The 17118-nt window shown below is 38.2% G+C and overlaps 1 protein-coding gene across 2 annotated transcripts in view; it reads left to right on the forward strand.

Annotated features, from left to right (window-relative positions):
* Window positions 1-7297: 7297 nt before the first annotated feature.
* OSBPL8 (oxysterol binding protein like 8) overlaps window positions 7298-17118 on the forward strand; it is a 118564-nt gene continuing 108743 nt past the window's right edge. For both annotated transcript variants that reach the window (XM_037513946.2, XM_037513947.2), the window contains exon 1: window positions 7298-7672. The gene's annotated coding sequence lies outside the window, so the exon portion shown is untranslated. The remainder of the gene's footprint in view (window positions 7673-17118) is intronic.

The raw sequence follows: 17118 nt of genomic DNA on the forward strand, positions 1-17118 counted from the left end.
TATAGTTTTGCTTGTATGGATTTAGTGTTTTTGTTTTTAGAATCATATACCAGATGGAGGCAGCACTACAAATGGGAGAAATACTTGGCCTGATGAGGTCTGTTTAACAGTAAATAAAAATGAAAACTTGATTGAACTTCTATCTGATTTTAGGCATATGAGTTTTTTCTTTTAAAAATATAGCTAACATTAAAATATTTTAACAATTCTTATTATCCTGCATAAAGTTTTTTGGATTTATGAAAATAATTACCACTTTCAATGGTCTTCCATTAGTCTCAACTCTTAGACATCTATTTTATTTTTGTTAAATTTTGTTTTTAAATTGAAGTAATGTTAGTTACACACTGTGTAGTTTCCAAAGATTACATTTTCTTACCATACTTATTGCCAAATAATCAGTCACCATTCACAACCATTCATCCTTTCACCATTTACTAACCCCCACCCACTTCCCTTCTGGGATCGTTTTGTCTATAGAAAGACATTTCTTTCTTTCTTCTTAAAAATACCCTTATATCTGTTTCTTTCTATTTTTTTAAAGATTTTGTTTATTTTTGTGAAGAACAACTGGGGTGTAGGCCATAGGTGCAAAAGGTGAGAGGATTCACCAGAGACAGAATGGGGAGCAGAATAGGCAGACTTTACTGAAATACACTGCTAAGGGAAGCAGTGGGTGAGACAGGAAATGTCTGCTGTGCCATGTGGGTTAGCTCCTTGGCTGGGGATCCAACTCAGGCCACAGCTGTGATAGCCCTTAAACTTAACCCCTAAGCCACCAGGGAGGCCCCCAGAAAGACATTTCTTTAAACTTTCTACAAGTGAGAATCTATTAATAGTCAGTGTTGCTTTTGCTTGCCTTTATTTTGGTCTCGTTCTTCAAAGATCTCACTGGGTATTAATTCTAGGATGACAGTCATTTTCTTTTAGCCCATTGAAGATATTATTGAAGATATCTTTCACTAGTTTATATGTTACTGATGAAAAGTCAGTTACCAGGCATTTTGAGAATAATCTGGTTTTTTTCTCCTCAGCTTTGTTTTGGGTGTTCTATAGTCTCACTATGATGTAGCTAAGTGTGCATTTATTAGTCTTCATTTTCCTTGGGGTTTAGACTTCCTAAACTGTGGGCTGGAGTCTTTAATCTTTATCTTGTTAAATATTGTCTCTGCCCCATGTACCCTTTTTCTAGTTTTTCTGAAGCTATACTTAGATTTATTTTAAATCTTCTCACCAAGTCTTCCATGTCACTTAAAAGTCTTTTATATTTTTCATTTTCTATTGCATTTGGGATAATTTCTTCATCTCTATCACCCAGCTTATTAGATAGTACTCCTGTTGTGTCCTGTTTACAGGCCGTTAAACTTGCCCACTAAGTTTTAAATTTAATAATTTATGCTTTTTAATTCTTTCAGGTTTTTCCTCAAATATTTTTTGGGCATTCTTTAAAATTTCTTGTTTTACGTACATATTGTCATACTTATCTTTTATTTCTTTATTCATATTTTATATAGTTATTTTATAGTCTATGCCTGATAATTTCAGTATCTGAGATTCTTTTGAATCTCTTCCTGATGTCTGATGTTTGTACCATTTCTCATGCTGATGGTATCTTATTTCCTTCTGTGCTTATTAATTTTTTAAATGTGTGCTGCACATTTTCCTCAGAATTTTATTTATGGTCATTCTTTAAACTTTACTTGAAGATGGGTTCCTCTAGAGAGAGGATTGTCATTTGCTTCTGCTAGATGTCTGAGTCTATTATCAGTTAAAAATCATCCTTAAATTACCAATTTGTGGTGTTTTGGAATCAGTTACTATGAATGCATGTTACCCATATGTGTTAAAATTGGGTTGTGACACCCAATTCTCAAAAATGATTTTCTTCTCCCCTATCTGCTGGGTACCAGTTTTTAAGACAGTTTATTTTCTTCGTAAACTCTGGAGGAGGGATGTGTATGCAGGTAAGGGATAAGTTTATTTCTTGTACATCTTTACACGGAATAATCAATCTTTGGAACTACAGTGCTCGCTCTCGCGCTCTCTCTCTCTCTCTCTCTCTCTCTCTCTCTGTTTGTGTGTGTATGTGTGTGTGTGCGGTCAGGAGTTTTATCTAAGGTCATGAAAAACAAAGCTCATATTAACTGGCTTTGGCAAATGTCCTTGGGGTAAAGGCTGACCTTAGGTTCTCCACTCAAGTTTCTGCCTTAATTTTATTTTATTTTACCTAATAATTTATTTTATTGCTAGTTCATCATTATATTTAATAAGCTTAAAAACATTTTCCCGTGATTTTTCATTGGTTGAGATTCCTAGTCCACAATATTGCCAGTAACAGAAGCCAATCTTCTTCTTTATACTTTATCCAAATTTTCTTTGAGGGATATTTTTTAAAGATAAATACTACTAAGTAGACACACTTAAAATCAATATACAGATATTTTGCAAGCAAATGTATAGGTTTTATAAAGATTACTTTTTAATATAAATTTAGTTGTTTACCAAATATCTGGTTGACTTTTATAGATGTCTATTATTTTATTAAACAAAAAGTTTAAATATTGGTCTCTAGTACATTGAACCTCTGAAATACTAATCTATTGACTCAAATTAACTTTAGCTGATTTTTGAGCTTATGCTATATAACAATTTCAAATACCTCTGTGATGTAGAACAACAAATATTTATGTTTTACTCTTGTTTCATGTTATAATGGTAGCTGAAGTTCAGCTGCTGCGTGCTGCCCTAGGGTAAAGTTCAGTTTTAGATCTGTTCCTTGTATTTTTTAATTATGGTTCTCCATTTAGAACATACATTTCTCATGGCAGGCTGCTTAAGACTAAGAGATTGACCTGAACATTGCATTCAAATTTAGAGCAGTAAGGTCTAACCACTATGGAAAGCTGTGTGGAGATTCCTCAACCTATTAAAAATGGAGCTTCCATATGATCCAGCATTTCCACTCCTAGGTATTTACCCAAAGGACACAGAAACATTCATTCAAAAGGGCACTTGGGGCCTCCCCTGGTGGCACAGCGGTTGAGCGCTGGGTTGCGAGGCTGCCCGCAGCCTCTGCAGCACCAGTTTGATCCCCGGCCACTGGCAAGGGTCCCACGGGGAAAAAAAACCCAAAAAACAGGCACCTGGACCCCTATGTTTATAGTAGTACTATTTACAATAGCTAAGCTGTGGAAACAACCCAAATGCCCAAAAATGGATGACTGGATCAAGAAGATGTGGTACATATACACAATGGAATATTAATCAGCAATCAAGAAAGATAAACTCATGCAATTTGCAGCAACATGGATGGAGCTGGAAGGGATCATGTTCAGCGAAATAAGCCAGAAAAAAAAAGAAAAATGCCGGATGGTCTCACTCATAGCAGGAATTTAGAAAACCTACATAAGGGACCAGGGTAAAGACTAATTATAATAAAGTAAAAATCAAAATCAACAAGCAACTTATAAACCAGAGACACACTATGGGGGGAAGAAGGGGAGAACGGATTAGGGTCAAAACAAGGGGGGTTAGAATTGTATGGGAAATATAACCAAGATGAAAATGCATACATTGTGCAAAAATGAAAAAGGATGTAAAAATTATATAAAATAAAAAAGGGGATATTTTAGAGCTTTAAAGCCCAGGATGGATAATTTCATGGAGGGTCTTGCAACATGAGAAGGTAGTTAGGAGTGGTCTGACTTTATATCATAATAGTTTTGAATGAATGGACACTCAGTGTAAGGATCTGTATATGATTATTCATGAGGAAGTTGCTCTTGAATAAAGTATTTGGTTGGCGCAAAAAAAAAAAAAAAAAAGCAAATTTAGAGCAGTTAGCATGTGTCACATCTGTGTATAAATCATTTGCTAGAGCAGGTCACATGACCAAGAATACACTATGTTCTACCACAGTCTTCAAAATTGTGTTGAATACTTAATTTTGTTTGAGGTTGTTCTCAGTCTCACTCTTCTTCTGGAAAATAAGGATTTTAACCTAAAATCTTCATTAACATTCTTTGCTAACATATGTGTCTAATTGGGTAAATTAAACAAACAGAAAACACTCAAGCCAAATCTTTTAGTAGGTCAAGATTGAACTATATTCTGTGGAAATACTGTCATGTCTGTCAGTGCTAAATTGGTTTAGAAAAAAGAATGTCTTACTCTCAGAAATATGTAATTAAACAATAGGCAAAAGAAATCAATTCTCAGTGGAGTTAAAACTGATTATAATAAATTTTATTTTTTAGTGTTTTTAAAATCATTTTAAGGGGCCTCCCCGGTGGCGCAGCGGTTGAGCGCTGGGTTGCGAAGCTGCCCGCAGCCTCTGCAGCGCCGGTTCGATCCCCGGCTGCTCCCCGGCCACCGGAGGAGGGTCCCACATGGCGCGCAGACCTCTCCTGCCGCCCGCTGATCTCCTCAGCAGTGTACTTCGGTCCTTCTGCCTGCTCTGCTCCCCTCTCTGGCTCTGGTGAATTCTCTCACCCTCCCGTGCTTCTGACTGTACCCAGTGCATGTATAAACAAAACAAACAAACAAACAAATAAATAAAATAAAACATGCCTCTATTAAAAAAAAAATTAAAAAAAAATAAATAAAATCATTTTAAGACATATACGTATATGTCTTAACACAGCAAATGGGAATTATCTGAAAATTTTCAGTTGTAGGGCAGGATCACTTATTACAGTTTGTTTATGTTGTGATTATGTTGAAAATGCAAGACTGAACGATCATTTCCTGGAATCAAAGACTATGAGATTTGAAAGGATCTGAAAGTATATATTTTTCAACTGTAGTATACTGATATAACTTATGTTGCAATCAGTTGTGCAATCAGTTACGTCAAATCATTAGTTATTCTCCACAAGTAACCTCAAATAGCAATAGTTAATTTATAAGAAACACAAAAATTTGTTTTCCTACAATAATTTCACTTTCACTTACTTGTATTCTGAATTTTTTTTTTTCTTGAGTGGGGCTGAAAGAGTTACAGCAAGTTTGACGAGTTTGCATAACCCCTGGTTATTGCATAATCCATGGTTAATTGTTTCAAATGTGAATATCATCTGTTTTTTTAAAATGTTGATTATCATTCCTTAAAGAGCAAGTAGGCCAACTCCCTACTTTTATCAGAACTTGAAATGCAGAAAGTAATTTATCTAGTCACATATATCTAATCTAATTAGTTAAGTCTACAACCTAGGCTTTCTTGCTTTCAGTGCAATGCTTTCCATTTCAGTAAATGACCATATATTTTCAACAGCCTATATAAGAAAATGGAACTCAGGCAGGAGATTAGGCAGGGCAATTTGCCTCCTTTTTTTTTTTTTTAAAGATTTATTTATACCCCAGTATTTATTTATACTGGGGTACAGGCCAGAGGCGCAGGAGGGTGAGAGAATTCACCAGAGACAGAGCCGGGAGCAGAACAGGCAGACAGACCGAAGACACTGCTGAGGGGAGCAGCAGGCGAGACAGGAGAGGTCTGCTGTGCCATGTGGGTATCTCCCTGGCCAGCCAGGAATCGAACCAGCGCTGCAAAGTCTGCGGACAGCTTCACAGAGCTGCGATCAACCCGCTGCGCTATCTGGGAGGCCCTGCCTCATTTTTCTAATCTTTAGTCTCAGAGACTAAAGAGAAAACACTACAGAAACAGAGCTTAGATGGATGTTTTGCGTGTTATCTATATTCCAGAGCTATTTTTTTCAAATCTATTTTTGATTGCAACTTCAATCACAGTAAGTAACACAGTTTAAATCACAATTTAGGGCATACTCTCACCTTCTCGCATAACAAAAGATTCACAAAGCTCTCTAATATTTTAGCCTATTTTCATTAAAAAACAGATTTTTGAGTCAGTTTGAAAAATTCTGCTCTAGAAAATAGGAGATAGGCTTCAATTTGTTGACAAACTCCAAAGTTAGTAGCTTTGCTGAAATTGTTTCATTCAGAGAATAAAAAACTTGTATTTATTTGAACTACAAGTATAATCTGACTTCAGAGAAAAGAACCTGTAGAATCTTACCACTACCAGTTCATTACCATATCTCATAAATGCTATGATTCATTTTTTCCAATTTTAATATCTCTGAATTCAAGATGTTTTTAACAAAGTCAGTGGCATAGCATAGTTCAATCGACAGTGTCTGTTTTCTCCCTTGGGTAACAAAATAATGGTGAGTCTAAAAATCCATGATTTCTGAGAGTCTCTGTGAAATATTAGTAAGGATGATACAGGTTTTTAACCTCTTTTGCTTATCCATTTCAAAGTATCTACCTGATTAGAATGCTTTCGAAGCCTTAAGAAAATGTGATGAGCTAAGAATTGCTTAAGAAAAAACCTTGCAAGGTTTAAGATCTTTCTGCTTTTCCACCTCCCCTATTTCTGTATTGTCACTTTCTTTTGGCGACTAGTGTTTTATCATCTTTTCCTCTCATCAACAGGGTGGGGTGGGGGGTAGGACTCCTCCTTACTTGGTTAAAAAAGGAAGGCAAAGGTTATGTCCAAACGTTAAGGTGCTTGAAAAAATAAAGAACTGGGGCTTTATTTTAAATATGGTATAGCTGCCAATTCCTGTGCATCTGTTTAAACTGCCACCAACCTAACACATTGTAAAACTTAAAGACTCTAAAACTGGCATGAAGGATCTTGAACATGACTAGGAATAAAAACAAGTTTGCCAGGCTATTTTCATCCCAGGGCAATTGAAATGCACCATCCTTTCCTCAAGAAGAAAAACCTCTAATAAAGAAAACAGTAAATGAAATGCCACAATTAACGTGCTACTAGAAATAGGAACATGTCACTGCCTTTCAAGCCAGACACCACGATCGATGCCTTATTTTCCCCGTGCTTGTCTAAAACTTCAGCCAAGTTCGAGGCCGGGGGAGGCAGGTCTCAGGTCCGGGCCTCCGAGTGGGCGTGGGGTCCTCCTGCGCCCTGAACAGGGAGCCCTATTGTGCAGTCGCCTCAGATGAGTCAGGGCCCGGTACGACCGGTCCGGAAGGCCAGGCCTCCGCAGGTCACAGCGCCGGGCGGCAGGCGGTGGGATCTCACCCCGAGGCCGCCGTCCGGGGCCAATTTGCTGGCGATAACGCTCCAGCAGGGCAAGGCGTTGACAGTTGCTCCCGCGCGAGCTCCCGCCAGCTCGGCAGGGGAGGCGCCTTCGCCGCCGCCTCCGCGCGCGGTCACGTGACGGGAAGGGGGCGTGACCCGAGCCCGCCAGCAGAGGGGCGGGGCCGCGGGTGGGGGGGCGCTCGAATGTGAAGGATCTTCGCGGCTCCGGGTGCCGGGAGAGGCGGCGACGCGGCGGATGACAGCATTAGGCTGCGACGCGCCGTCCGCCGGACCGTAGTGGTAGCGGCAGCCCGAGCGGCTGCAGTGATAGCTTTGGCCGCGGCTGCAGTCGCCGCTGGGAGCCCGCAGACGGAGGGAAGGTGGGGGCCCGCCCAGGCCGGAGATCCGCGGGGCCAGAGTTTCCGCCCCCCTCGCGGCCAGAGCCGGCAGCGCCGCGGCGGCGGGGAGACAGCGCCCTCGGTCTGGGCGTGCGATCCAGCTGCCGCCCATTACAGCGGCCGAGAGAACTTGGGGTCCGGCTGGACGCGTGCAGGGCTCCGAAGGAACCGAGCCCCTGCCCCCTGCCTTCCCGGGGTCTCCGCACCGGTGAGTGTCGCGGGGGTACCTGAGTTGGGGGCGGGGGCGGCGAGTCCGCACCCCTCCCGGGGACTGCACCCCCCGAGCCCACGCTCTGCCCTGCGGCTGGCGGCTGGGGGCCACCCCCGACCACCCGCCCCGCGAGTTCCATTTTCGCTCCTTTGTCCAGGTTTGGAGCGGGGCACCCGAAAAACTGGCGAGGGTGGTTTTGGGGCCCACAGTAGGTGCGTCTGCACCTTAGAAAACCGTGGCAGGGGCGGGGAGAGCGGTGCGAGCAATTCGGCCGCCCCGAGTGTCTGTGGCGTGAAGTTTGGCTGGGCGGATGGCGGGATCTCGCCGGAAACCCCCGCGCCCCGAGAGCTGGCGCTTTGTCGCTCGGTGCGGCTAAAGCAGGGCTCCCGTTTTCCTGTGACAGCCCCTCGGGAGACTGAGCCACGCGCCGCAGACCGCACCCGCTCATGCAGAGCCCAGGGACGCGTTGTGGTTCTCTACACCCCAGTGCCTGTGACTTTCTTGACACGTAGGAAGGTGAAGGCTTTGCTGTGCTTTCAGATTGAATGTTTGTTTCTAAGCCTTCTCTCCGGAGCGCAGTCAGGGTCGAAGGAGCTTTCACACGGAGCGTGCTCTGGGTGCATGGAGCCACCCACTCAAGACTGGCCGAGGCGAAGCAACAGTGTATGTGGGTTTCCCATTCACAAAAGTCATTTATTTAACACTCTTATTGATGAGAGAGATCTGCGTTGCAGAAGATAACCTAATCTCATTTTATCTAAATGCCGTCGCAAATAATCAGTAACTTGGGTTCCGGCATAAACAGATGGGAAAACTTACCTGACTGATGATGTAAGCTTATTTGCTTTAAACAAATAGTGAAGCTTTTGTCTTTTTCTTGCAGGTAGACTTAAATGACAGCTAAGGTGTATTGGAATGCCCCGTCCATGGTAGAATTATTAGGTTTTATGAACTTCCCCGGGAATTTAGCCTCGAATTAGATCCACTTGAAGTATTTTGAAATAATAATTTAAAAGTTTAACTCCCTTAGGATTTCAGGGGGAGCAAGAATTGTGGAGGAACGTGGGTGAATTGCTTGTTAGGTTTTCACCATCCTATTGGGAGTCAGCTAAACTTGATAATGTCTGAGTGACTGTGGTCAGTTTCTGTGCCTGCTAGAATCTGTTTTCAGTGAAATTGTTAAGATCACGCTAGTTTCATCAAACAGGTTAGGAAACTAAAAGTAAGGCCATTTATATTGTCTTCTATTAAAAAGTACAAATAACTTCTAACATTTGTTATCCTTTTTAAATACAATTATGTATGGAATAACGACTATAGGACTGTTCAAAGTGCTGGGAAAGGGAATAGATGAAACCTAAGAACGAGTTTTTAGGTCTTTAATTATGGAGATTAAATTGTTGCGGTCAAATTCCATGTGAACTGTTGGAACCACAATACATTGTACACAGGTGCTTAGAAATGCCTATTTAATTCAAAATGGTCATGGTTATTTCTCTTTCATTGAATCATACTATTTTAGATCTGTGAAAAGATGCTGCTATATCTTTTCAGTTAAAATGTTATTTATTGTAGAGACTGTCAAGTATGTTTCTTTCAATACATTTATGGCACTTATAATTGGCAGTATCTAGTTCATTGGTTGATTTTTTAAATAAAAACCTTAAAATATACTTTAGGGATAGATATGCAATTCTGTGTAATGAGGTTATGTTTTAGTTTGTTTGATTTATGAAACTAGCATGAGCTTAAAAGTGAGAGTTATCAATTTACAAAATCTGCACTACAAAAGTATCTTTTTTAAAAGGACAAAATTGTAGGATTCTTGAGTGTGTGCTGTTAATATATTTAAACTTGGTTTTACTTTATAAATCCTTCAGGAGGATGAATTAAAGCATGAATGACAAAACAATGAGTGGCAGGTCTCATCTGGGAGACATAAGGAAGAAATTTTTCTCCCTGAAAAATGTTACCATGTTTGCAAGGGAGGGAGCTATCCTCAGAGAGCTTCAGAATCTTTGACCTGGAACATTATACTCTCATACCCTATGTTATTTTTACCTTTGTTAAAGTTCCAAATAATGTAAGCCCTCCATGATAGCAAGGACTTTGTTTTGCTCGCATGATGCTCCCAAATGTTTAATAGTTGAATGAATAGTTGAATGAAAGAAATGTAATTCCAGATACATCGCTGCAGAACAAAGAGGAGCAAGTAATAATGTCCAAGTTAGATACAAGCAGTAAAGTGATAAAGGAAGGATGTTGGTTTGGGAGGAGAGGAACAGGCAGTTTAATCTGGGAAACTTTCTTTGGAGGAGGAAATCCTTGAGTTAGGTCTTGAATGAAAGCTGTGTATCTGAAGAGAAGCAAATGTTCTTAGAGAGTGAAAAGCATGAATCAAAGCCCTTAAATTGAGCTAAGCAAATCGTGTCAGATTAAGAACACTGAATCTGTCATGGCAGCAACATGAAGACTTTTCTATTACTCTCACAACTGTTGCCTTTCCCAGATTAAAAAGGGACACCATATACAAACTAACGAGTTTTGGAAGAAAATGGTGCAATGGTACAATGAAAACAAGAGAATTAAACTAGGGGTCAGAAAACTCGAGAGGGCTAGTGAGCATGTGCATGTGCAGAGTTGTGAAAATGTAACCCCAAGGTTATATAGTTCTATAAAAGACTGACAAATTAATTTAAAAACAGAAAATTGGAATTGATGCATCTTACAGAAGCAAGTGTCCTTGGCAAATCACTGGGTCTTGGTGTTCTTATTTGTAACAGGAGGATAATGATCCTTGCCCCACTTGGTTGTTAAGAGAATGAAATTACTTAATGTGTATGAAAGTGCCTACCTCAGTATCTAACACATAGAACTTCAACGAAAGTTAAATTTCTTTCCCACAACAAAAATTAAATTACTTAAAACATTTCTCTGTGTTTAGGACTTGGTATATCATGAACTCTAATGCCTCCTTGGCCTTTGAGTTGATTCATGATATTACTTTTAAACTTAGGAGTATCAAAACTTTATATGATTAGGTTTTTTTAATCAAGCATACTGTTTTCTAGTAGAAATGAAGCTTAATTATGTTACTTAATGTTTTGGATTATAAGGAATGCTGATGCTTCAAAATTTTAAAGTAAAGGTTAAGTGTAATTGAAAATGTGAATCTTTTCAGCCTTTCTTCTCTACGAAATTTGTTTTTGAAGAAATTTCTCTTGCCTTTCATTGTGAAGAAAATGGGATTTTCATGCTACTATGAAAAAAAAAATGACCAAGAATATCATCTATGTGTTTTTGTAAAGTGACCTGAGTGACTGACTATAAACCATGGAGGCTCTTGACCTGCTGTGTTTTATTCTAGAATTCAGTATTTTTTGAGCATCATTCCTTACCTAAGCTTTTTGCTTCAGTACTTGTTCTTTTATGAATTTCAAAATTTTTCATTATACTTTGTGAGCTTTATTTAAGTGTTCATCATCCATGGAGCAATCTGTCCTTTGTATAATATTTGGAAGGGAATTTTATTATAAAAAGGCTAAAAAGTCTTTAAATGATAAACCAGTTACTCTTTCATCTATATTCACAGAGGATGAAGAAAAAAGGAAATGGTTTTAGAGTTTGAAGGCTCTTTTCAGATAAAAAGGAGAAAGTTTTTGTTAGAGTTGTTAAAAACTAGACAGATTCAGAGGGATGGTATTACAGTTCCTGAAAGTGTCTTGGTAGTTATGGTGGTGATAATGGGTTGACTGCTATGTACCAGGTACTACTTTACTACTTTAGAAGTTTTTGATACATATTATCACATTTAATTCTCACAACAGCTCCCCCTCTCGCCCCCCAGTCTGTTTTCTTGTTCTTTTTAAAACATCAGGGGTTGAGACATTGAGTAATAGATAGTGGAGCCTTGAGTCATAGAAAGGCTAAGTAGTAGGTGGTGAAGTCTGCCAATGGGATTCGTATTTGAGGTTTAACCTGACCTTTAACTTAAGAGCTACTCCTGTTAACCACAGCTTTGTATTGTTTATTAGCAGTTGCCTCTCACAACAGACCTAGTTCTATGTGATCTTTCTGAGTTTGTTTTGACTACATGAATTGGTGAAAATATACTTTGTATCAAGATGTCACATAGCTTAGATTTTTTTTCCCCTTGTTAGTGTCCTTACTTGAGTCTACAGTGGGGCAAAATCATCCAAGACAAAGCCTATTTTATAACAAAGTGTTGAATATATCCTCAGTTTATTGACTACTGTACAGAAGAACACAGTACACTCTAGGGTGTCAGTTGATTACCCTTGTGATCTGGTGACTGACTGGGAGCTGTGGCTCTATGCCACTGCCAGCATCACAGGAGAGTATCTTACCACATATCGCTAACCCAGGAGAAGATCAAAATTCGAAGTAGGGTTTCTACTGTCTGCATATCACTTTCATACCATTGTACAATTAAAAATCCTAAGTTGAGCCATTTTAAGTTGGGTCTGCACAGTGTTCAAATGGAGAATAGGGTGAGGGACTTCCAAAGACTAGCTTTATTGACTTTAACTTTGCCTATTTTGACTATAATACTCAGATCAGCAATCCAGAAGTAAAGAAAAACAGTGCTGTGCATTGGAGCTGGAGTTTGCTACAGTTGCTAGGCTGTTTTTGCAAGATATGGGTTCTTAGTAAATATTCTTTGATAATAATGGAAGGGTTCTCCTACTTGCTCCTATTATTTTAGCAATCTAGAGAGGCAGAATACTGTAGACTCTTGAGGTAGATGTTTAAGCCACTTACTAGCTTATTGTTCTGGATGACCCTAAATGTACATGAAGTGGCCTCAGGGGGAGAAAATGGTATATTTATGTAGAATGAGCTCTAGAAATGTGCCCTCTGCATTTTATGTGGTTTTTATTTGATACAAAAGAAATCTAGAAGTTCTTACAAATTTTTAATGAAGGAGCTAGAAGTTAGCAGAATGAGAATTAGCAAACTTCTCATAAGACTACTATTGTGAGGGGAGAAATATTGTGGTGAGAGCAGATTCAGCTCAACGCCTAACAAAAGTTGTGCTTTCTCTTACACTGGGAAGTGGTTCCTCAGCCAGGACATGTTTCTTAGCCATTCTCGGCTCTCCCAACTGGCTTCCGTCTTTGCGTCTAGGTGGGGCCATCTGACTGGTGTTCCTCAGTGAAATGTGAATGGAAATGATGTGAAGTCACTTTCAGGTGAGGTGACAGAAAAGTGGTGCTCTTTCTCTTCCTTTTTTCCCAATCCAAGGACAGATGCAGAGGCTGGGCCTTTTGGAGATGGGAGAGCCCATAAGATTAAAAGGATCTGCAGTCCCTAAATTACTAGGTGGGAGAAAACTTTGCAACAAACAGTAGCACCCATAATAGACTTATTTTAATTAGAAAATTTAATTATGTGATGTTACTGAAAACTTGGGGTTTGTTTGTTAAGCAGCTAATGTTGCCTTAACTGTCAACATGGGTGGCATAGAGGAGGCAGTTTGAGGTCCTCAGTTCATGTCGACAGATGGTGAGGTGGGGCCAAGTAGAGGAGATCCTCTGCATGCTGTTACAACATACTTATCAGCACATGCCATTATGACTTTATAACTGCTGATGGCCAAACCTCAAGGTCCTGTGAGGACCCAGAGGGTGGTCCATGGACCTACTTTCAGGCCAATCACAATACTTCCTGTGCTAACAAAAGCTTTCCTTTATGTTCAGATACCATCAGAAGAATGAGGAGAGAGAGAAATGATGAAAACTTTTCTATAAAAGTATAAAGACTTCCTTTAAAGCCAAGTTTTCAACTTAGTGCTATTGACATTTGGGGTTGGATAATTCTTTTTCATGAGCTCTGTCCTGGTGCATTGTGGAATATATAGCAGCCTCTCTGTCTTCTGTCCAGTAGATACTTGCTGCACCTTCTCTAATTATATAACCAAAAATTCCTCCAGACATTGCCAGATATCCTCTGGTGGGGATGGGAGAAGGGTTGGCAGAATCATCCTTAGTAGAGAATCATTGCTTTAAAACTAAGTTAACCAAACAGAAATTATTTTAAACTGAAAGAAACTGTAATTAAAGAACTTTTCATCCTCTTAAGGGATAGATGGAGTTCATGAGGGAGGGAGTTTATATATAGATATGCTTCAAAGGAAGCTATGTTGTTTTTATAATACACTAATTTGTATAGAGTGTTGAACCACAATTCTATTATTTTATCAACTTCAGATATTATCTGAATTTTCCATTTTTTTAATTTGAAGCTTGTAGCCGTTCTATGTATTGTCTAGATGAACACATTCTCCTTACTTCCCAAACCCAACTATCATGTACATAGATTCTTGATTATTGATAAAAATCACTATATATCAATAGTTTCAGTATTATGACTATGTAAATATTTTGAATGCTAAGTCAGTTAGTAGGCTCAGATATGATTTCTCATCCACAAATGGCATTAAATAGTTCCTGGCTCGCTTCAAGAAAATGGTTGATAAAATCGAGTTCCAATAGATTTCATTTTACTCACTAGGTTATTTGCTCAAAATTTAGCCATTGAATTAAAAAAATATTTGAACATGACTTCCTGTTTTTCTTGATGTTCTAATTACCCACTTTTTCTTGTACTATATGTGCCTTTATCATAGTCTCCCTTCCCACATCCCATCCTCCATACCCAGTACATATTATCTAGTATATTCCCTGTTTATGTAGAGTTGCCTGTAATTCTGTCTCAATTTGCAATTGGTCTTTTAGGTTTTTTTCTTGGAACTTCCTTTTGCATGACTTGGGTCCACTTTATCATAGATCTTCCTTTTTCTCCCAAAATTTACTAGATCTTTTTGTTGGAATACATTCTCAAGTTCTGAAAAGTAGAAAAGAACTTTTTTTGTTCTTACATTTGATCAGTAATTTGAGTACACCATTGTAGATGGCAAATAATTTTCTTTTAGGAACTCTGAAAGCATTGCTCAGTTATTAAGTGTCATCTAGAGCTGCTGATTAGAAATGATATGTCATCTGATTCAGTATCCTCTTAAGGTGGTTTGTTGTTTGTTTTATCTGTGAGTTTTTATGATCTTTGTTACATCTTTCTGCTACAAAGTTTGTAATGAGGTAGTATAGGATATTTTTGTTTGCTCATTTGTTCTATTCCCTCTGTTGTCTTTTAGTCTGAAACTGATTCTTTTTTAACTCTAGGAATTTTCTTCTATTATGTCTTCGATTTCCTCCCCTCATCTTGTTTGCCTGTTTACTTTTCAGTAAGCAAATGTTTTCTCTCTTGTTTTGATCATGCTTGTTCCATCTATACTTTCAAATTTTGTGAGTATCTTTACTCTGTGTTTAACAGAATTTTTTCTTTAGTCTTTTGTCTAATATTGGGGGGAGGGCAGATAGCCATGAATTTTTAAAAAAGATTTTTTGTTTTTTAAATACCATGTGTTTCCACAACCATTTCCTTTTCCTCTCTGATGAGTTTTTATATTTGCTTTTATAAATGTTTTTCATGCTTAGTTATTTTTTCTTTGATCTGCCTGGTGGTGTTTGGTTGTCCATTCATGTTTTAGAAAGAAGTACTGGGTTTTTGGTACGGGTCTCTTCCCTCTCTTGAACTGTTTGCCTATTATATCTTCCCTTGGAGCAGGAATTCTCCCAGAGCCCTTTGAGGGCAGGATAGTACAGGGTAGGTGGGACCTGTATCTTGGTAGGCATCATCTTAAGAGTAAGAAAGAGGGACACTTCTAGACTGTGGACCCTCTCTATACCAAATGAGGGGGTCTTAACTACTCTGTATCAGCATACTAATGTAGTATTCTTTAGACATTCACTTTCTTTAGAGAAAAGCTGAGTGTGTTTTTACCTAGGCATAGATGTCAGTTGTTTTCAGTGCTGCTTGAAGGTAATGGTGGAAAATATAGTTGTCTCATACACACTCATCTAGTTACACTCATCTAGTAATATTTATTTCTCCTGTTGTTAACCCTATTATTTACGCCCACCCCTTATCTTTTAGTTCTCTAAGGTCCTGTTAGACATACTAGTTCCAGCCTTCCTGCATATAATGAGGCTGTAGCTTCTCTGCTTGCTCTGTCGGTTTAACATCTATGATCATCTTTCAGAAATTTGTTGAATTTCTTCTCTATACTATCCGCAGTTTTAATATCTTTGCTCTTATGGTTTTATTCTTTCCGTATGAATTGTTTTTATTTCAATGGGATATCTGTAGTAACTGAAGTGAAAATTTATAATTAGTCCAACATCATTTATTGGAATCCTTTTCTAGCTTTTTAGACAGAAGACCTTTTTAACTTGATTATATATTTTTTTTGGTTAATAACATGGGTTTATCCATAGAAATTTTGATCTTGATACTATGATATTCCTTCACTATTGATTTTTATGTGTTTGTATCTTTATGGCATTTAGTCCTAAAAGTTGTGTCCTTTTTGAATTCTTTTTTGTGTTTGAGTTTTTCTATTTCCTGTCATTTACTTCAACTTGTATATGCCATTTTTCTTCACTTATTTTTATTTCTCAACAGTTTCTAGACAGGCAAGGTTTAATTCTTTTTCATTTACTTTTTTGCCTTAATTATAGCTACCATGATTTGGTAATTATTGATGGTTTCCTCTATTTTCCTTCTCTCCTGCCTTACTTTTATTATTTTAAATGTTGAGATTGGATTGTGTAGCTCATTTTTTGAAGACCTTAATTTTTATCTCTTTTGATTTTATGCTTATAAAATATCCTATCATTGGTTTAAACTTTCTTTAACCTTATTTTCTCTTTTATTTATTGTTCTCCTTTCCTGAGTCATCAGGCTCCATATGGACTGACTGTAAATTATCCTGGGCAAATTTAAATTTATATACTTCTTACCCTTCCTTCTGTGATACTGCTACATTTCCCCATTCATCAGACTTTGTATTTCTTCTACCCTATGGTTTCAACTGCTGGAATGTATCATTTATGGTTGGAGTTAATAATTCTGCTTTCAGAAGTTTATACAATCCAGATTTTTTAAATGCTAGTTACTTTGAAATTGAAATTCTGTTAGGTGACTTGTGATTTGGAAAGTTTAAACCTCCAGATTTGGTCTGATTATATAAGATATTATAGCACCTACATAGTCAAAACTTATTTGAAATTTAAAGTTTAAATTTAAATTTAAAGTTGCTTAAGTCAACAGTAAGTTGACTCTTGTGGAGTTTTTTTTAAATTTGTCCATTGTAGAAGAAGTCAAAGTTGTATATATTCTCTAATGCAGTTGACATCTATTTACTGATTATTTTGTGAACTTCATATTTTGAGAAACTTTAGTTTTAGAATCCAGAGATTTGATTAGATATGGCTGTATTTCTCTACTTTACCTTGTGCATGTGTTCTAAGCATTTTTCCTTTCAGGTATCTGTTATGATTAATTTCCCTGACTGGTTCATT

Source organism: Talpa occidentalis, unplaced genomic scaffold (genome assembly GCF_014898055.3).
Source record: "Talpa occidentalis isolate TD23 unplaced genomic scaffold, MPIMG_talOcc4v2.1 talOcc4.16, whole genome shotgun sequence".
NCBI classification, from domain to species: Eukaryota; Metazoa; Chordata; class Mammalia; order Eulipotyphla; family Talpidae; genus Talpa; species Talpa occidentalis.